The 6,627-nt window shown below is 58.3% G+C and overlaps 1 pseudogene; it reads left to right on the top strand.

The window, feature by feature from the left end:
• Positions 1-1,097: 1,097 nt before the first annotated feature.
• LOC143350704 (U2 spliceosomal RNA) lies at positions 1,098-1,274 on the top strand (annotated as a pseudogene).
• The last annotated feature ends 5,353 nt before the right edge of the window (positions 1,275-6,627 follow it).

The raw sequence follows: 6,627 nt of genomic DNA, 5'->3' as shown, positions 1-6,627 counted from the left end.
GCGCGCCTTGATGTCCTCCCACTCAATGGAGCAATCCGTTGGGGGGAGGGCGATAAACGATGTCGGCGGTGCGGGTTTAAGCTCGAGAGCCTTCCTCACGTGCTCGGGCACAGCGGCGTTCACTCGGCGGCTCGCCAACTCCGACACCACGGCTTGGTTCGCAGGCTTGCGAGGGCGATCCGTCTTCCGGGCGCCCTCCGGGTTGACCGGCGTGTCCCGGGTGTCCCTGACGAACTGACGGCCTTGTGTCCTGACAAAGTCGTAACGCATGAGCCGTCACGGTCCGTTCACCTGGTCGGAGAAGTTGCGCAAATACGCGCCCATAGGGTGTGCCCTCCGCCGGCGCGGCTACACCGTCCACGTGGACGCGTTCATCGTCGGGACCCTGGGCGCATGGCGCCCGGAGAACGAGGCCCTCTTAAAAACGCTGCGCGTCTCGTGGTTCTACGCGAGGACCATGAGACGACTCATGGTTTCGGAGACCAAAGCCTGGTCCAGGGACATCTACGTGGAGCACGTTTCCGGGATTCGGCAGTACCCTGCCCCAACCGCGGCGCCTGAAGCCAACCAGGACACGGCGGCGCCGACAAGAATGACCAATTTCCAAGAGAACCGAGCGGGACGAGGGGCCGGAATGAATAACATGCTCCGTGCTCAAGAGGACGAATAGCAGGCGTCCTCTGTAACCCTGTTCTTTCTTTCCTTCTAATCGCTTATTCTCAATTCATTCTTACTGCTTCTCTCTATTAGGTATTATTGCGGCCCTATACACCGACGAACTGTTATATTTTATACCTTTTGTTCTTTTTCTTTGTTACTTCGATACTGTTGTGTTTATCTATTTATTATACCTTTTTTTTATATTTTCTTGTTTTTTTATTTATTTATTAGATATAATACTGTTGCTTACATTTTATATATATACATATATGTGTTAACCCGCCAGCGGAGCGACGGGATGCATGAGATGTGTTATGACTGCAAGGGCGTAGGGGGAATGTCCCTGCGCCCTTTGTGAATTATGATTTAACGTAATTTTAGTAAATTCTGATGTATACATCTGTACCTAATCTCCGGGGCCTTGGCTCCGGGGAAACATTATTTGAAAAGAAACGCTGTTATCTGTTCTTATCAGCTTAATATCTGATTCACTCCCCATTGGGGAGTCAGAATATTAATCTGATTTTTGGAAATTGACGGACCAATTGAAGCCTGATCCACCTCTGTCGCGAGTCAGCCTGGCATTGCAGTGCCGCCAGGATGATGGGGGTGGAACTGCCCCCCCCCCCAATTCCAGTCCGGCGCTAGGGGAGACACTCTCGGTGGCATGGTGCGTCCATGAGCCACCAGCCGCCGAGGGGTAGAAATGGGGTCGCGGGCGGTTGCGAGTTAGGGCTCGCAGCCGCCACTAAACGCAGCCCCGAGACGGATGGCAGCGGGACGGAGTGACCTCGTCCTGCCGCCATGAGATAGCGTGACAGCCGGGGGGACCCACTTTGTCCCCCCGTGGATGGGCGCACAACGGTGACGATACAGCACCGCGTGCGACCGCGCGAGGAGGTTCATGGGCGGCATCCCCGCAAGAACCGTCGCCGCCTCATGCGATACGGTCCGGTACCCGCGGATGACCCTCAACGCCATCCGCCTCTGCACCCGACGCAGCATCGTCATGCTGCGCCGGGAGGCCGCCAGGTCGTCCGCCCAGACGGGGGCCCCGTATAGGGCCACCGACTGAACCATTGCCACATAGAGGCGGCGAACTCGTCCCGCTGGGCCCCCCAGGTTGGGGAGGATCCGGCCTAAAGCCGAGACCATCCTCTCCAACCGGGGAACCAGGCAGCGGAAATGCTCCTCGAAGCGCCAGTAGCTATCGAGGATCAGCCCCAGATACCTCATCCGGGCCTTCACCTCGATATCAGCCACACCCACCCGAATCAGAGGGGGTGGCGGATCCTGCCGAGGTGAATGGAACGCTATCACCTCGGTCTTATGGACCGCCACCGTCATCCCCATCCCCCTGATCCGGTCGACGACGCGTTGCGCCCCCTCCTCGGCGAGGCGTTTGGCCCTCCCCCACTGAGCCCCGACGGCCAGCACCAGTGTGTCATCTGCGTAACACACTTGGACTCTTGGACTCTTGGAGGCTGCGACCCACTGCCGCGGAGTGGCCACGGTGGGCGGAGCCTTGGCTCAACCCTCTTTCGCCTTCCCCGACTGTACCGGCACAGATCGGGGATGCACAGCATTCCTACAGACCGCTCTTCCGGGGAGGAGTTCATCCCGGAAGGCGGCCAACTTTCGCTCTATCATTTACCCAATCCTCCTCAGAAGTTTATCCTCTGAGGAGGACAGGGAACTTTGCACGGACGGAGTGCGGGTGGAAGGGCCCGTATGGCCCCGCACCACCACCGCCGCACTCCGCTTGTTTACTACCGCCGGGGGGCGCGACGGAGGAGGAGGGAGGATGGGAGGGAGGGCCACGCTACTCCACCGCGCCTCTGCCCTCCTCCTCCCCCGCCACCCCACCTCCAACAGGAGCTGCAGACGGGCGTTCCGCCTGGTCAGCTCCTGCGCCGCCTCCCTCATCTTCTGCGTAGCCTCACTCAGGGCCTCTGCGTCGCCGCTCTTCTGCATCTTAAAGGAGCAGGATGCGGCCACCTTCTCCACTCGCCTCAGACACGAGGAGATCCTCTCGGATATCTCCACAGTGACCTCGTCCCTGTGGCAACTGAGCATAACAACAGGGCTCATTGCTCTGCCCACTCCGTCGACGGCCTGCCCCGTCCGCTTCCTCTTGGAGCCTATGTGGCTCTTGGTGGAGGAGAAGGACGAGACTGACGCAGTCTGGACGTCCTCCTCCACCCTCCACGAAGCCGGGCTAGGTGCTGAGTGAGGCGCTAGCGCCGTCACCCTAGCCCCAACTCCGTCTTCGTCCTCCCTCACCGAACTATCCCGTCCCATCCCCGTTTTAGTTAGAAAAGCCATACTGTCCCCACGCGTAGGTCGGAAATAAAGGTCCACCCAGGCAGAGCCGCTTTATCCGGGTAAGCCTAATACTCCGGGGGTTCGGCAGGTGCCCCCAGAGGAGGTCGCTTGGGATTGGGCCTTTTCCCCCAACCATGCATCCCATCGCCACGCACCATAGCTTAGGATTGGAGGCGATTTTATAGAGTCGCCATACTCGCGGCCCGGGCGGTTAAGCCAAGGCCCCCGTACCTCTTGCCGTCACGTACCATTCAAAAAACCAAAGAAGGAATTGGGAATGGGTTGTTGTGACGACCAACAGGAGGCTTATGGTCTGAATAGCATCAGGTACCTCGGGGTCGCTACGCCCCGTACTGCAGCCGACGATTTCCGGACACAGCCCCTGAGGGAGAAAGGACAGGTCTACGGACTCCCGTGCCGGGGGGGGGGGGGGCAGAAAACGACGGGAAGAGACGGAACGAACCCTGGCAGCGCGAGATCGGTCGATCTTTCCGTGGAGGCGGAACAGAGCCGAAACATGGACCAAGGCCCAAATACTAATAACAATTTTAAGTACCTGACTAAAAATAACAGTAGTAGAAGGTACTGCAATAGGGCCACCAACCCCATTAATTTTAATTTTAATATGTACGACGACCCGCATACGGACTCTAATTATAACATACCAGAACCGAACCGGGGCAATCCGATTAATATCCCCGAGTCAAACCGAGGATCTAATTTCACACGAACTGCAGCTCCGAGTGATACGACCTCTGCGGTCGTCACCAGCGACGCGAATGCCAAAAACGGGGCGAACAACGAAAACGAAGCAAATAGGAATGACGGGGCGATCAACGAAAACGGGCCCAATAATGGGACGGGGCGTCTAGCGGTAACGGGCCGAAAAGGGGGACGGGCCCACCAGCGAAAACGGCCGTATAGGTGGTCGGGGCGACCAGCGATAACGGGCTGGATAAGGAGATGGGGCGAATATCGAAGACGGGGCAACCAGCGAAAACGGATCGAATACGGGGACAGGGCGTCCAACGAAAACGGGCCCAATAGGAGGACGGGGTGACCAACGAAAACGGGCCGAATAGGGGTACGGGGCGAATGTCGAAGACAGGGCGAACGACGAAAAGGGGGTGAATAGGTATGACGGGGCAAACAGCGAAAACGGGACGAATAGGGGGACAGGGCGCCCAGCGAAAACGGGCCGAATATGGGGACGGGGCGAATGGCAATAACGGGACAAATAGCGGGCCAGACGAATGGCAATAACGGGGCGAATAAGGAAGGCGGGGCGACCAGCGAAAACGGGGCAACTAAGGGGTCGGGGGCGAACAAGGGACGGGATCAACAGCGAAAACGCGCCGATTAGGGAGACGCGGCCAATGCCAATAACGGGGCGAACGAGGAAGGCAGGAAGACCAGCAAAAACGGGGCAAATATGGGATCGGGGCGTACAAGGGACGGGTGACCAGCGTAATCGGACCGAATACAGGAACGGGGCGAACATCGTTATCGGGGCAAATGGGAATGTGGGGCGAACAGCGAAATCGGGCCGAATAGGGGGACGGGGCAAATATCGAAGACTGGGCGAACAACGAAAACGGAGAAAAAAGGAGTGACGGGGCGACCAACGAACCCGTTCCGAATACGGGGACGGGACGAATGTCGAAGACAGGGCGAACGACGAAAAGGTGGTGAATAGGTATGACGGGGCAAACACCGAAAACGGGCCGAATGGGGGGCGGGGCGACCAGCGAAAACGGACGAATAGGGGGACGGGGCGAACATCGAAAACGGGGCAAATTGGAATGAGGGGGCGACCAGCTAAAACTGGCCGAATAGGGGGTCGCAGCGACTAGCCAAAGCGGGCCTAATATGGGGACGGGGCGAACGACCAGAATGGGGTGATTTGGAATGACGGGGGGACCAGCGATAATGGGCCAAATTGGGGGGACGGGGCAAACGACGAAAACGGGCCGAATAGGGAGACGGGGCGACCAGCGAAAGCGGGCCGAATAGGGCTACGAGGTGAATGTCGAAAACGGGGCAAACGACGGAAAGGGGGTGAATAGGAATGACGGGGCGACCAGCGATAACAGGCCGAATGGGGGGGACAGGGCGACCAGCGAAAACGGGCCGAATAGGGGGGCGGGGCGACCAGCGATGAGGGGCCGAATAAGGGGACGAGGCAAATGGTAAAAACGAGGCGAACAAGGAAGACGAGGCGACCACCGTCAACGGTCGGGAAAGGGTGACGTGGCGAGTGTCAAAGAAGGGGCGAACAATGAAAATAGGGCGAATAGGAAGGACGTGGGGAATAAGGAATGCGGGACGCCCAGAGCAAACGAGTAGAATAGGGGGCGGGGCAATCAGCAAAAACGGGCCGAATAGGCGGACGGGGCGATCAGCGAAAACGGGCCGAAAAGGGGGACGGGGCGAATGACGACAACGGGGCAAACAGGAATGAGGGGGCGACCAGCGAAAACGAGCCGAATAGGGAAACGGGACCAATGTTGAAAAAGGGGGCGACCAACGAAAATAGGGAGAATGGGAATGACGTGGGGAATAAGGAATAGGGGGCGTCCAGCGAAAACGGGCCGAATAGGGAGACGGAGCGGATGGCAATAACGGGACAAATGGGGGGCCAGACAAATGGCAATAACGGGGCGAATGAGGAAGGCAGGAAGACCAGCAAAAACGGGGCAAATATGGGATCGGGGCGTACAAGGGTCGGGTGACCAGCGTAATCGGACCGAATACAGGAAAGGGGCGAACATCGTTATCGGGACAAATAGGAATGAGGGGCGAACAGCGAAAACGGGCCGAATAGGGGGACGGGGCGAATATCGAAGACGGGGCGAACAACGAAATCGGGCCGAATAGGGGGACGGGGTGAACAACGAAAACGGGCCGAATAGGGGCACAGGGCGAATGTCGATGACGGGACGAACGTCGAAAATGGGCCCAATATGGGGTCGGGGCGAATGTCGAAGACGGGGCGAACGACGAGAATGGGGTGAATTGGAATGACGGCAGACCAGCGATAACGGACCACTTAGTGGGACGGGGCGAACGACGAAAATGGGGTGAATGGGAATTACGGGGCGGGCAGCGAAAACGGGCAGAATAGGGGGGGGGCGATCAGTGAAAACGGCGCGGATGTCGAATCCGGAGCGAACAACGAAAATGGGGTGAATAGGTAAGGGGGCGACCAGCGAAAACGGGCCGAATAGGGGGGCGCGACAAATGGTAAAAACGGGGCGAATAAGCAAGACGGGGCGACCAGCGTGAACAGACCGGAAAAGGTGACGGGGCCAATGTCCAAGAAGAGGCGACCAACGAAAATAGGGCGAATACAGATGACGCGGGGAATGAGGAATTCGGGGTGCCGAGAGAAAACGGGTAGAATAGGGGGACGGAGCGAGCAGCGAAGACGGGCCGAATAGGGGGACGGGGGGGCCAGCGAAAGCGGGCCGAATAGGGGGACGGGGCGAACAACGAAACAACGAAAACGGGGAAAATAGGAATGACGGGGCAACCAGAGAACACGGTCCGAATACGGAGACGGGACGAATGTCGAAGACGGGGCGAACGACGAAAAGGGGGTGAATAGGAATGACGGGGCGACCAGCGATAACGGGCCGAATA

The sequence above is a fragment of the Colletes latitarsis genome, unplaced genomic scaffold, assembly GCF_051014445.1.
Source record: "Colletes latitarsis isolate SP2378_abdomen unplaced genomic scaffold, iyColLati1 scaffold0021, whole genome shotgun sequence".
NCBI classification, from domain to species: Eukaryota; Metazoa; Arthropoda; class Insecta; order Hymenoptera; family Colletidae; genus Colletes; species Colletes latitarsis.
Note: the sequence above shows the minus strand (reverse complement) of the source record. Positions and strands in the feature narration are given on the sequence as shown.